The sequence below is a fragment of the Lygodium microphyllum genome, chromosome 7, assembly GCF_053477565.2.
Source record: "Lygodium microphyllum isolate KBCC chromosome 7, Lygodium_microphyllum_v1.1.10, whole genome shotgun sequence".
In the NCBI taxonomy this organism is placed as follows: Eukaryota; Viridiplantae; Streptophyta; class Polypodiopsida; order Schizaeales; family Lygodiaceae; genus Lygodium; species Lygodium microphyllum.
The window spans coordinates 142,756,569-142,772,391 of NC_141141.1; the positions used below are offsets into that span (position 1 = coordinate 142,756,569).

Here is a 15,823-nt window from a genome sequence, read left to right on the forward strand (position 1 = left end):
TAGCGCAAAACCCATAGAAAATGTCTGCAGGGCCTTTGTTGTAGGTGCCTTGCGAATGTCAAATCAAAACCAATGCGAAAGAGACTTGCAGGAGCACACTTGGTTCCACTCGTCTCCCCTTGTCTAGTAGTTCAAGTCCCTTCTGTTGACATTCGTTTGTGATGCGCCTTGTTGGCTAGGACGATTTTAATCAGTGCTCCTTGCCCAAAGGAACGCATACTTTTGGTGGTTGGTAGGCATAGTTTCTGGCGGCTAGTTCCAACCAACAAAATCAAGGGGGATCAATCCATGGTGATTGCATAACTGGTCACCCCCTAAGAAAAGTGCCACATAATCATCCACATGTCCAATCAAACATTGTATACTGAAGTGCATTTGGGAAATCTTTTCATAATTTACTTCATGTGATTTATTTCTCACAATTTTCATGAGTATGCAAGGCACCCACTAAGCACAAAACCCTTGAACAATCAGGATTTAGTATTCTTAGACGTATCATCAAGCGTCATTAATCCAAAGTTGTGATATGCTTGGATTGTATCATTAGGGGTTGTGAAACCAAAGTTGTGACATCTTAGATTGTGTGAAATCTTGCTTACTCTCAACAAGAATATAATATATGTGCAAGAAGGTTGACATTGCATGGTGTGGTGCTGGACATTGAAGTAATTTGACTATAGAACCATTGCTAGTTGAGTTATGAGACACACATTAGTAGGTTATCGCTAGAGGCTTAGGCTAACTCAAAAACGATTAATCATAAATGATATAATGATTATAATGTATGTATAATAGTTTAGGTGGGTCTATGAAAGGTGGATTTAGTTATCCCTTCTTTTCGATAGTAAGCACTGTTGAGTCATAGATAGAATGGTGATCGTTCTCTTTTGGACATAACATCTCTCAATGCATGATAACGCATCAAAACAACAAGAGCAAGTGTAATGACTTGTCTAAGTGGGCATTGAGAACATGGTAACCATGAAACATGTTTCATCAGGTATGAAATGCGAAATGCTTTCTACTAAAGAAAAGTTTCAATGTACAATGTTCCATCTACCTATTTTAGAAAAATAAATTTCTACTAAAGTACTGTTGAAAGTATGTCAATGCAAGTTGTTATTCTTTCATATCGTGTTTCAATTAGGGCTTACCCAAGGTTGAGAATGTTTCATGATGAAACATGATGCTTTGAGGATGGAATGTTTTCAGGGTGAGACACTTAGTGGTTTTACCTTGATTGAAAAAGAACAATAAAAAGTCTAAGATTCATCCAGTTGGGCTTTGTAAATAGGTCTAATTGGGTTGTTTCTAATGTAGTTTTTGGAAATAGCTGTAGACACCCTCTGTCCATAACAACATGAACTTTATGAAAAGCCAAGCATTTGGTGCTTCGATTCTAATTTGCCAAATCAATCTAAGCCTTGCGTAGAAACATTTGTGCCAATCTTGGAGAGCTAAGAAACTCCTAAGAGTCCCTTCTCATGGGTCAATTCCAAACATGTGAGAGAGTTTTATGCTCTAAAATTGGAGGTCTATCAACATTTATGAGGCTTGTTTGGGCATTTTACAACTTTTGCAATTTAGCAAAAGGTACAAAATTTCATTGATAGTTTGCCATATAGATACACACATCCACACACAAATATATACATGTACTTATACATGCAATGCATATACATGTGCATACCCATACACAATATGCACACATATGAGATGAAAAAAGATGAGGGATAAAAATGATGAGAGGGAGAGAGAGGACACACATTTATGAGACCGCACGAATAGATATACATATCAAATACACGCACACACATACACACACGCATGCATATGCAGAGAGAGAGAGAGAGAGAGAAGAAAAAATGTGTGTGTGTGTCACACCTTCCATTGGGGGTTCAAAAGCATGATTCATGTGGCAAGAGAGTTCACACACAAACACAACATATAAATGTATGTTGCTAAAAAGATTTGGAAGTCTATGTTCCTCATATCAACCTCCCATGAATCCTCTTGTCACATGAAACATGCTTTTGGATCCCCGATGTTTACATCAGGGTCTCTTAGATAGCCTTGCAAGTAAAGTAATCCATTTTGATGGTAGTTAATAACTGAACTCTTCTAAAGCCTTGTAAGTAATGTTACCCCCTTTTTTAGTGAGTAGGAGGGTTTGGAGAAGGTGCCATGGGCGTCCTTCCAGAGAGGATGGCATGCCCTTTATTACGTAGCTCTTACGTAGTTTCTGGCGGACGCGGGCATGGATGTCTGCTTTTCACAGGATTCATTTCAAGACATGGAGCAGTCTTTGGTCCCGTTCCAGGTCGGCCATATACATTGATTGAACTTTTTGGTCCTCTTTCAAGCGGGCCATATTCACTAGCAGAAACTCAAACTGTTTGGGTTCTCTTTCAAGTGTTCAATTTGCAGCGGATCGACCAACGTTCATAGTCACTGTCTATGTATAGGTATCCCACACATCCATACTTTGTCTTCCTGTGTGTAAGATCACAGGCAACACATGAATGTGTAGATGAAAGGAATGGCTACAGGTCTCAGGTGACGGGCAGACACGTTGGACTAGCTCGGGAGGTAACACAATTGTTTTTGGTGGCGCATGGGCTACAGGGAAACTGGGGATTAACCACGTAGCTGAAGAGCATTGCCATCTTTGTTAGAGACGCTGATGTCTTACATTCAAAAGGCAGATACAGCAGGCTCCCACATCAGCAGATTTCTTCAATCTCATGGAGAGTGCTGCAATTTGACACGGAAAACAGCAATGTGGCAAGCATTATAGTTGGAGCCAAGGGCAGCTTGTTTATTGAGGTGGACAGTTTGATGGCATAGGAACAGAAAAAAGTGCTAATGTAGACATCAACTAGAGGAGTGTCAGGGAGGCTAGACAACTACTTTTGGGCAGCCACCAAGTCCAGTGCAGTAGGGTGATGAAAATGATAGACAGCAGGGGTAAGTGTGGAGCTGAAATTAGGAGCTGAACTCTAGGATGTGTGGGTGAGGAGTGGCTTTCCCAAGATCCCCTGTACAGAACGTTTTTAACTAGCTGTCCAACTTTCTCAACTAGTTATCCTAAGAATACTTAAGGTTTTGGTGAAAATGATATACAAGGAGTTGTGATTTTATTTTTGGGTTGTATGAGAATCGGATAATCAGTCATTGGAATGTGATGAATTTGTGGCTTAATTTTATATAGCTTCTTTTAGGTACAAAAAAGGAGTCAAAGGGGAGTGAGAAAGAAGCAAGACTCTTTGTCTCTTGATAGAAAGTGGACCATAATGTACGTCCATCCTTCAAGGGTGTGGGCAACGAGTTTGCTACCATGAGTTAGCTAGTGACTTGGGATTATGATCTTGGCAATTGCTCATAAAAGGGGAGGATGCTTTAAACTTGGAAGGGTCTCACTTGAAAGGTTGATCTAGTTTGAGTTTTTAAACAATCAAAGTGCCCAATTAGAAAACACGATGTTATGTAAATAGGGTCATGCAATGCAACCTACAAATGGTTTTCATAGTAGTACACTCATTAGGGTTTTCACTTACTTAATTGAGTGGTGTGGCTATCTTTGAGTAATCCTTGATAAATATCTTGTAGAAGTCGACAAAGCTAAGGAAACATTGGACATCGTAGATACATGTGGATGTTTGCCAATCAAGAATAGTATTTATCTTCTTGGGGTCCATGAAGATTCCTCTTTGGGAAACATTATATCCCTAGAATTCCACTTTTGTCTGATGGAAAAAACACTTCTCAAGTTTTGCATATAGTACTTTTTCTTTGAGTTTTTTTCAAAACTAATTTTACATAGTGCTCATGCTTCTTTGGATCTTTTGAGAATATTAAGATATCATCCAAGTATTTAACTACAAAATCATCTAGATGATCTCAGAAGATATAATTCATTATTGGTTGAAACACTGCAGGAGCATTGGTGAGACCGAATGGCATATCAATATACTCGAAGTGACTATACCTACCTTGTACGGAAGGTTGCATTTCATTCATCTTCTTCTCTGATCCGTATAAGATTGTAAGCTCCTTGCAAATCAATCTTTGTGAAGAACTTGCCTTTTCCAAGGTATTCCAAGAGCTTTGGTATCAACGGTAAAGGGTATTGATTGTTAACTGTTATCTTGTTGAGTCCTCGATAATCCTCACATTTAAAGTGACCTATCTTTTTTCTTCACGAACATAATTGGGCTTCAATAGGAGCCTTCAAGTGCCTAATGAATCCCTTGGCTAAGTTCTCTTCAATGTTCTTGTGTAGTTCAGCTAGTTCATTAAGGGATAGCTTGTAGATGGGTCCAAAAGGTGGTTGAGGCCCCTCATGGAGTTTTATAGCACCATCATATGGTTTGTGTTCGGGCAAGAGATCTGCATTATTTTTTTCAAAGACATCTTGGAATTCTTGATACTGGCTTGATAGCTTTATTGACTCATCCTTGCTAGATTCTTGAGCTGGTATATGATATATCATGTAAGTTGGTTCCTGCCTTGCTATGTGCATAAAGGCTTTGGCTCCTAGATATACCAACTTTCCTTTATTTTTAAGACGTGTAATCTTTTGCTTAACCCAATCAATTTTTGGGTTGTATTTCTTTAGCTAAGGCATCCCAAGGATGATTGGATTTGTGGGATTGGATATGACATTAAAGTATACACAAGATTTATGATCGCCAAGAGTTAGCATGAGTGGTCGAGTTTCCTTGATAATGTCTCCAGATGCAAGAGGTCTTCCATCCACAACTTCAACTGGTGCAAGATTGGTATTTTGGAGTATTGGAATTTGGTATCTATTCCAAAGCCATCATTTGAAATACATGGAAGCCCCGGAGACGACCAGGGCTTTGAGGGAAAGAGTCTTTCTCGGCAACATTATTTGGATTGTGACTAGGAAAGTTTCCATAGGTGTAGTTGGGATCAAGAGATCCTTTCTTGTATCAAGGTCCGGTTGTACAATCTCGTTTACAATTGAACATACTTGTTTTCATGCTCGAGGATGGTTGTAGCAACTCTTGGGGTTCTTGCTCTCTTATTTGGGCAATTTAGCTCGATGTGTCTAGGGTTTCCACAATATAGGCATAGATGATTTTCTCTTGATCTTTGCTTTTCTTGTGGGGTCAAGGGGTGGAATTTGGTATTATCTATTTGTCATGGTTCGGGCTTGGTTTCTTCTCTAATTGGGTCTTTGATTGGGGTTTAGATTTCATTGGCGAAGCCTTAATTCTTCTCGCTTTTCTTGCTTCCTCTCGATCAATCTATATCACAATGGATGGCTTGTATGATATAATCGTTGAACGTTTTTGCCTTAGGTATAGTGAGCATAAGGTCCTTGATGTCATCTCGAAGATCCCATCTAAACTGGCTGATAAAATACTTCTCATGCCAAGTGAGGTCACATATTAATTGCCTAAATTCAGATGCATAATCAAAGGCAGGGCGGTTACCTTGTCGTAGCTTTCAAAGTTTTGTTTCTACTACTCGACCAGTGTTTGCTTCTCCAAATGTGGAAGTGAGATCGCAAAGAAATGCCTCATAGTTATGAAGTACTAGCTTATTCTTTTTCAAGATTGGGATGAACCATGATAAAGCTTGACCACAAAGCAAAATCCCAATGAATCCCACCTTGGAAGCATCAGTTGGATACCTACCCGGTTGCATGCGAATATAGAGCTTTACTTGTTGCAGGAACGGTCACCATTGAACTTCTCTGGCATGCTGATTTTGGGTTCTCTTGTTGGGGGTTGATAAACATGTGGAATCATGTGATCACTTCCTCTCTTGTTTTGCAAGTCTTGGATATGGTCTTGCATCTCTTGAAAGCGCAGGGCCTAGATGCATAGGGTGTTCTATTTGAAGTTGGGCTTGTCATTCATTCAAATTGTTGAATTTGTTGTTGGAGGTTTAGAAGGGAGGCCATGATTCTTTCAAGGGTCGCCTCCATGGTACTCAATAGGGCTAGAGAGTAGTCTTGCCAAATTGTTATGAGAGCACTAGATTGTGCTCAAGAGACTAGATTAGATGCAAGGTTTGTTACAAGAAAATCCCATATAGGGGCACAAGGTACAATGATAACTTAACAAGATACAAAAAATCTCATAGTTCGGGACCATAGGTATAGAGAACATGACTCGATAGGATACGAAGGATCCCACAATTGGGGATCATAGGTCTAGATACATGATATTAGAATTATAAGATCTCCCTTGACGAGGATGAATAAGATACAGGACAATATTGGACTAGATCTCGTACTATGAGATTACAAGGTGTCATGACAATAGGAGTATAATGGAAGACAAGACAATACTAGATACCATGGCTAGACAAAACTAGAAATGAAACTTGAAGTTACTTACTTGGAAGTCTCGACTCCTTCAGCTCCCAAGATTGGCATTGGCAAGATTGAGGAGCTCTATGGCGAGCCCCTCCTTTTATAGGTGTTGATGATGACATGGCAAGGATGGGTTCGCATGGTTGGCTCGAGGATATCCTATTAAGGTTGCGTTTGCATGGGGTGTGGATTTATATGGCATGAGCAAGAATTAATCCGTACACTTTATCATGGCATGTCCGTGATAGTCAACATCTCTTGCCTAGTTTGAATCCGTCCAATTGTGTAGAACAAAGGCTGAATCTTCTTTGCTTGTTGTGGATAGTAAGTACTTAGAGGGGGGGTTGTCCTCAAGAACTCTAAAATCCTCATTGTATACAACCTTCTAATGAACTATTGGATTCACTCATGAACCTTGTAAGCAATCTTATAAGAAGACACAAATCGATTTGAGTATTGAGAAGCATATCAATGAACTAATCAATTACTCCAAGAGATAGCACTTACACCCAAAGTGAAGCAATATCTTGTTGTTCGCCTATGGCCAACATCTCTTGCCTAGTTTGAATCCGTCCACTCGTGTAGAACAAAGGTTGAATATTCTCTACTTGTTGTGGATAATAAGTATCTAGATTGGGGCCTCCCCTTAGGAATTGCAAAATCCTCATTATAGCCTTTCAATGAACTAGTTTGGGTTCACTCATGAACCTTGCAAGCAAGCCTATAATAAGACAAATCAATTTGAGTATTGAGAAGCCATATCAATGGCCTAATCAATTACTTGTAACTTGTAGCATCTACCATTGGTGAATCTACATGGCAATAGTTTTCTAGCTTAGATCTTTGGGAGTAGGAATAGCCTTACAGTTCTTCTCAGAAGTAGTCAAAAGCTCTTGCATATACTATTGTTGGGAGATGAAAATCCCCTTTTGGAGTTTGCCAAATCTCATGACATGGAAAGAAGTGGAGAACATCTACATCCATCATTTGGAACATCTCGTATAGCATATCTTTTGTTAGCTTGAACTTTTGGACATAGTCACTTGTCAAAATGAGATTATCCACATAAAGCATGAATAATGTATGCCCTTTGGTCGATGTGTGGATATACAATTGGAAATCAACAAAAGAACACCGATATCCTAATTTCCCTTGGAAAAATGAGTCTATCTTCTCATTCGAAGCACATGGAGTATGTTTGAGGTTGTAAATTGGTGAAGCAATTTCCTTCTCTACTAATGGGGAAGCCTCAAGAGGCATAGGCTCCAAAGGCATTGGCTTAGGTACCTTTGTCATGCAAATCTTCAAGTATGGGATGGTCAATGCTTCCCTTTGCAGTTGGAAACTCCATGAACTGAACATCTCGACTCAAGTATGCCTCTCATGAAAATGAGATAATAAAGCTTGTATGTGTGTTACTACAAGCTATAACTCCATGAACACCTGTCTTTCGAAAGCCGACTCAAACTTGTCCCTCTGTTTCTTTGGGATCTGAACGTAGACATCATACTCAGACATGCTTAAATGTGAGACATTCAGCTTTTGGTAAAAATATGCCTCAAAAGGTATCATTCCAACCACGACCGATATAGGGGATTGATTAAGGATGTGGACGGTAGTGGCCATTGCCTCGGCCCATAGACATTAGGGGTCTGTTGATGCTCGAGCATAGTATGTGCCACTCGTTTGTGTTGGCAAACTCCTAGTGAATGCTATATGTGCACAAAACTTGGCTAGCTCGTTGGAGATAAATCCCCCTTCTTTGCCGAGACATAGGGTCTTGTGTCTCTTACCAAACCTATTCTCCTCCAAGATTGACCAATCTTGAAAGTTCCAGAATGCTTTAGACTTCAGCTCCAAGAAGTACGCCCATGTTATCCTGCTAAAATCATCAACAATGAGCATAAGGTATAAACTCCCCTTAAGGGACTTCCTCCTGATAGCATCTCAATGTTGCTTGCCATGAATGCAAGACACACATGGTGGGTGGCTTAATCCAATCTCTTGCAATCCATGCATAAGCTAACTACGAGTTGCCTTTCAAAGGTACTAGTAGTTGAGATGGCTAAACGAACCATGTCATGGCTCCATCTAAGTCTATGAAAAGTGAAGAAGATAAGTAAAGGTTGATGAAGTCTACATCTCGTAGACTTCATTCTCCTCGTGACCTGCACAAAGAGTTGAGAATCCCTATCAAGAACTTGGAAAGAGTCCTTATCAAACTTAACCATAATGCCAATCTTGCTCTTTGAAAGAAGATAATAACCTAAACCTGGCACATAGAGTACTTCTGATATGTAAGCACCATCTTGCCCATCTAGAGTTAGTTGCATATCACCTTTGCCTTTGATAGTCATGTGGTGGGAAGTACCACTGTCCACAATCCACTTGTTGCAAGGTTGTGGGGCCATCGTGGTTGCAATAGAGATTGTTGGAGGAGCATACTTGAGCACCTCCAAATGGAGAAGGTGGCCGATAAAAGGAGCAGCCAACTCTTTTGGAGTCCTTAGTAGTTTTCTCCTTCCTGGTGTCCTTGTCCCTGTCACAGGGCAATCCTTCTTGTTGTTGTTCTTCTTTTGTTGAGAAGATTGTCTTGTCAAGGCCTTTGACTTGGGAGCATTATGACCTTTGTGTTGTTTCTCTTGATCCGAGACCATCGAAACCAAGCCCTCCAAGCTAAGGGTCTCTATTTGGCATGAAGCAATCAAGGCAGAATAAAATACACTAAATCAGGGTGGTAATTGCGAGAGAAGAGTTATTGCCATGTCCTTTGAGGTAATTTCCCTCCTTGCATTCTAGACTTGCATCTACAACAATGGCCAAAGCTTATTGACATGATCCCGCATGGAAGAGGACTTGCATGGCTTCAATGCCCACATTTGTACCTCTAGAGACACTTGCTTCATCACAGTCATCCGATTGTACAATTAATTCAATTCTAGACATATCTTCGGAGCAATAATCAAATGCTTGATATGAGCTATCATGGCTGGAGTGCAAGAGAGAAATAGGAATGCTCAGATGCAAGCATTCAATTTGTCCCAATGTATTTGAGTGCAAGAGAGAAATAGGAATCATCAGATGCAAGCATTCAATTTGTCCCTATGTGTTTATATCTTCTCCAACTTAGCTCTCTCATTAGCAGAAAGCTTGGAGACATTGTGGGTTGTAGGACGGTCTATGGCTTTAGTCACAAGCTTTGCCAAATCATAGCACTCCAAGATTGCAAACATCATTCCTTTCTAAATGTGAGTTTTTGATTTGAAGGGAGAGCTAGTAACACACTGACCTTCTCGTCCATAATAGCTTGGAACTCTACGTCAAGCTTGGAAGGCACTATCACGTGAATAACCTACATAAAAACAATGGCAGCCCCTTGATTTTTGAAATGGAAGAAGTACGCAGGGTATTTCTTGAGCAAGCGTATTCCGTTCCGAATTGATGAGGATATGAATGCCTGGTCCAAAGTGCACGTGACTCCAAAAAGGCAACTTGCTAGGGCTTTCTCCACTCATCTCAAACCTGTTTCAACCGCCAAAGGGGATAAAAATGTAAAATCTGCACTAAAAGAATGAAAATGCAGCCTTCTTCCTGAACAGAAAAAGTGCATAAAACAGCAACTTTGCTCCTTTCTCGTGCTTCACTTGTTCATCTTAGCCTTGTGCTGAAGTGCACACACACCCTTGAATGCTGAAAATGCTAACTTTAGTTGTGCTGAAATTTCTCCTTCAGGTCTGCCCACGATCAATCAGCCCTTCAATGCTGCTTTAATACCATGTCAGAGGGCAGTGAATGTGGAAGTGTAATGACCAGATTGAAACAAAATGAACACAAAGGAGAGAGAGAGAGAGAGAGAGAGAGAGAGAGAGAGAGAGTAGAATGTAGAAATTTGCAGTGAATGAACAATGAAATGAATAAGGTAGATATGTAAATAGTTTGTTGAGTATCTTTGGTAGATTAGAGAATCTCTCTCTCTCTCTCTTTCCACCTTCAAAAAGTGAGAATGACTAGGAGCTGGCCAATCTATAAATAGGTCAAAAAATAGGGAAAAAACTCTCTCTCTCTCTCTCTCTTTCCACCTTCAAAAAGTGAGAATGACTAGGAGCTGGTCAATCTATAAATAGGTCAAAAAATAGGGAAAAAACTCTCTCTCTCTCTCTCTCTTTCCACCTTCAAAAAGTGAGAATGACTAGGAGCTGGTCAATCTATAAATAGGTCAAAAAATAGGGAAAAAACTGATCAGGTTGGCCAATTAAAAACTGGTCTACTACTGTATAAATCAAATCGTAGTAATAAAGTAATGATAGAAAATGTTGTGCAATAAATGCACATGCCATGTGGCATTTTATACAAGAAGTGTGGCTTGCTTGACTACTTGGAAATGTTGGAAACCAACTGACAATTGCATCGATTTGTTCGACTTGTATCCAAGAAATGTGTAACTATGCTTGAGAGTAGTAACTATACAATAGTGCATTGCATATGCCTTGTCCAGGGGATTAGGGAATCTCTAACAAGGCCTTGGGGGTCTCAAAGGAGGGATGTTGGAGCTAGAAGCTCTAGGGAACTCCAAAGAAGAAGTGTTGCTGATAGCAGTAGGTTCAAATGACAAAGATGGGTGAATAATTGGAGATAGATGGTCTTGGAAGCCCCAAAGAGTTAAGGAAAACAAAACTTGAAGGTGTTGGGAGCCCTAAAGAAACACTTCTAATTGAGGAGGCAAGCCTCCTTGAGGGTAAATAAAATTGAGTACATTGGGAGATGGAATCCCATGTGCTCTATGAACATTTTCTCTAGGGGGTGCTAGCACAAAGCGTCAAGAGTGGGGCATTATAAGCACTTGTCTGTAACACAGGGCGGGTCATTGTAGGCACGTGTGCCATAACACAAGGTGGGCCAAGAATTTGTAACTAACTCAATTGAGTAACCATCTATGAGATTCGTAGTGTGCTAGGGGCAAGAATGGAATGTCCACGACTTTGACTACCTAGAGGCATGTATGGACTCTAATTCAAAGGAAATCCCATGACAAGACTCTCGGATTATCTTGGCACAAATGTAAAAATCTTGAAATTGAAACACCTAGTAGTGGACCATGAGTCACATCCACAAAGGTTGAGGGTCCACTTCGTGAAACACTATAAATCTAGCTTCTAGTCATGCCCATGGAAATTGAATGGCCAATAGAGGCAAAGTGGAGGACATGGCTAGGAGCATAGTATAATGGAATTGAAGTCTTTGTTTGTGTCACATTGATAGTCTCGGTAGGGTATCCCAAGCTAGTGTGATGGGAGGGAGGGATAGGAAGATTTGTGTATGTGTATGCAAAGGCATTTGTGAGTTCTACATGATGTATCATTCAATAGGAAATCATTAGAAGTAGGAACTTGCTCTTCGATGTGCTCCCTTGTTGTAGTTCATGTAGTTCTATACCTCAAAATTTTCACAATACCTTATATTTGTTGAAATGCATGGATCTAGAGTATGGCAGCTATGGAGGTTGCAAGATGAAGACTAAGTTTATAGTGACATGGATAATGACCAGACCAAATGTTACACAAGTGAATTAGGTTCCAAGATAGATTAGCTTAGACTCATAAACACAATCTTGTGTAAGAGATTGAAAATGACAATGGGACTATTTGAAAGTACACAGCATCACGATATTGCATTTATCATTGTGTGAAAGTGATATCAAGTACAATGTTTTATAGAAGTTGGGTTGTTCCACTCTCCTCACTGTGCATATGGGATTCAGGACATCTCTTCTTGGAGCATACATCATTTGTCTATTTCTCAACAACCCTCAAATGATGAGTTTCTACACTTGTTGGCTTTTGCTCCCCCCTACATGGTGACATGGCTCAGGAGACTTTACATCTTTGGTAAGGGCTTGAAACTTTACATCTTTGATAAGGGCTTTTATAAAGCAAATTCGCTAAGGGAAAGATACAAACAATTCTTTAGAAAAATCTATTAGAGCTGTTGATGGTAGGAGAAGCATATTCTTTTTCTTCTTCATTCATGAACTAGTCCTGATGGCGATCATTCTGCATCTGCTATGCTCTTTTTTTATGGAAACATTCGCTGTTTGTATGGCTAGTCTTGCCAGAGTAATGATATATAATTCGATCCTTTCTGTTGTCGATGTTGAGTTCTCGACCACAGCCTTTTACTCCAAAAGTGGCCTTGGTGTATAAAAGACTGTTGTTGGTGGTGTGTTCCTTTGCATCCTTGCTTTCAACTTTGCTTTCTCTATCAAGTAGTAAGTGCTCAATATCTTTAAGTGAGAGACTTGGAAGATTACTCAGGGTGGACACAATATTTTCATATGGGTCCTTATTTATACTTGCAAGTAGTACGACTATTGCTTCATCTTCATCAATATTCTTCTTAAGGGTTGCAAGCTGGGTTTTCAAGCTCTTGAACTTGTTAATGTGTATAGTCATGGAAATACTATCTTTTATATCCAGTTTATAAAATTGTATAAGTAATTTTACCTTTGAATTCTTTGCTTGGATACCAAAGATCCTATCAAGTTTCTCCCAAGCAATTCTATCATCTCTGATGCCAGAGATATGATGTAGCACATCATCACTTAGTCCCTAGGCAATGATATCTAGTGCCTTGCTATTCATTTTCTTCCATTCTTTGGTTTTTGGTGGAGCTATTGCAAGGATCCCGCTTTCAGAATCTTCTTTCCGCCATCACTTTTATCATCTTCAAAGAGATCTTAGAGGTCTTTCCTTATGATGTGGTACATGGTCTTTTCCTTCTAGGCATGGAAGCCTTCTCCATTGAACTTTGCTATTTTTTCGAGCTCTGCCATTTTTGATCGGCAGCCAATCAGCCAACAAGAGAGTTGTAGTTTAATGTGTCAAGAGACACACAAAGATCAGTGTCAAATTGACACTAGTTGAGTATCAATGGGGAATATTATTCTTTGAGCTTAGTGTTGGATGTCGATGCTTGAGGTTTTCTAATCTTTCAAGGTCTCCTTTCCTTGGGTGAATCTTGTTGTGGACTTTAGTGCTTGTAGCTCAGTGATTAAAATCACTGTTGATAGCTTCAGTGAGAAGAATCAATGATAAATATCAAGCTTTTGAGGTTTTGGCTATGGAGTCTTTAGGGTTTTTGACAGACCTGACTGAATTTTTTATCACAGCAGCTTGTAGAGGCAACCAATTGATGAGTCCTTTGATGGGGAGTAAGCTCATTAGCCTACCTTTGATTGCCCTATGTTCGCAGGGAGAATTGTGGCTTGTGCGCGCAACAGTAATAGTACGACCAGAGGAGGTGCAGTTTTGGGCAGCGAGGATGAATTTCCGCAATGTTGACTTATAGAGGGGCTAATGTTGAGTTGTGACGTGGTACAGAGAAGCATCCTGAGGTTTAGAGGATGTGTCTAGAAGAAAGTTTCAGTAGATATTGCCTGGTTTGGAAGATCCAGAGGCTCCAAGGTAGGTAGGTACTGCTTTGGCTATGGTTGTCACAAGGTCAAGTGGAGATGGAAGTGAGAAATGAGACCATGAGTTGGATTTAAGCTGACTTCAGGTTAAAAGGACCTGAGAGAGCAGAGAAGTGAGTTATGCCATGCTCAATTGAGTTGTGATACCATGTTGAAATGCATGGATCTAGAGCATGGTTGCTATGGAGGTTGGAAGATAAAGACTAAGTTCATAGTGACATGGATAATGATCAGACCAAATGCTACACAAGTGAATTAGGTTCCAAGATAGATTAGCTTGGATTCATAAACACAATCTTGTGTAAGAGACTGAAAATGACAATGAGAGTAATTGAAAGTACACAGCATCATGATATTGCATTCATCATTGTGTGAAAGTGATAGTCAAGTACAATGCTTATAGAAGTTAGATACTATCAATTTGAGTCACTCAAGATTGTGTTTATGAGTCCAAGTTAATCTATCTTGAAACCTAATTCACTTGAGTTATAATTTTTCATTTTGATAATATATCCTGTGTTTGACTTACGTCCACTATAGCCAATCTAGTTCTAGGTCCGTGTTTTTCAACAAGCACCTCTATACTCAACCTTTATGCTCGATAAAACAATTGTAGGTTGCTTTTTGTTGCTGCATGTAACTGTTACACTACCAATGGAAAATATGAATCCACTGGTAGATCTTTTGTCTGACATGTTACATGTCCAATTTGTATCTATGTATCCAAATACTTGCACATCCTTACATGCCTCATAAAAAAGTCAATAATGTAAAGTGAACTTCGCATTTTCTAATATGCATCTAACTACATTCAAATGAGGCTTTCTAAGCATCTGCATAAATTGACTGACAAGGCCAATTATATAGCTTAGGTTTAGCCTTGTGATAGTCATGCACATCAAACTATCTACTATCCTCCTGAATATAGTAGGGTTTTCTATCTCATTCCTAACGTTAACACTTAACTTTTCCAATAGTATTGAAAGAAGCTTATATGTTATTATACCATACTTGGATAATATATCTAAGCTATACTGTCTTTGGGATAGCCATATATCATCATCACATCTTAACAAGAAAGTATCTCAGCTTACACAAATCCTTTATCTCAAATTTCTTTTTCAAAAAGTCCTTAACTTTAGCAATTCTATTATCATTGTCACCTGTAATAATCAAGTTATTTACACAGAAGACTATGATGATCAAATCTACATCTCTCTTTCTCGTATAAAGTGAGTGATTAACATCATATATATAAAAGTAAATATTGACAATATATTCTCCAATCTTGTTTGACCATGCTCTAATTGCTTGTTTCAGTCCATAGAGCATCTTTTTTAACTTCCACACATGTGTGGGATGCTTTAAATCCTCATAGCTTGTTGGTTGCTCCATATATATCTCTTCTTGCAATTCACTATGCAAGAAGGTATTCTTAACATCCACTTGCTCCAAACTTCAACCTTTGGTTGCTCCATGTACACCTCTTTTTGCAATTCACTATGTAAGAATGCAATGTAAGAATATATTGTTAACATGTTGCAAACTTCCACCTTTGGCTATTGCCAAAGCAATCATGCATTTAACAGTTGCTATCTTAGCAACTGGATTAAATGTCTCTTCATAATCTATGCCATATGTTTGAGCATAGCATTTTGCTAGCCTAGTCTTATACTTGCTAACCGCACCATCTGCATTATGCTTGATTTTGTAAATCCACTTACAGCTAATAGTTTTCTTGTCCTTAGACAAGGGTACCAAATTAGAAGTCTTATTAGCTTCTAATGCAACTATCTTCTCATCCATTGCTAACAACATTCTCAAAATAAGTGGGCTCAATATCCTTAACTATCTTTACAATAGAACTATAATGATGAGATATATAATCTACAAAACTAAATCTTTTAACAGGGTATTTGACCTTGCTAGAATTATGTATCATTGGATCACTAAGTGAAGCCTTCACTTATACTTGGTATCCTGATTGAAGAAATACCAAGCTCATC

The 15,823-nt window shown here is 39.2% G+C and overlaps 1 protein-coding gene across 2 annotated transcripts in view; it reads left to right on the forward strand.

Annotated features, from left to right (window-relative positions):
* LOC148034037 (Protein kinase superfamily protein) overlaps positions 1-15,823 on the forward strand; it is a 45,574-nt gene that overhangs the window by 12,733 nt on the left and 17,018 nt on the right. The gene's annotated exons all lie outside the window — the stretch shown is intronic.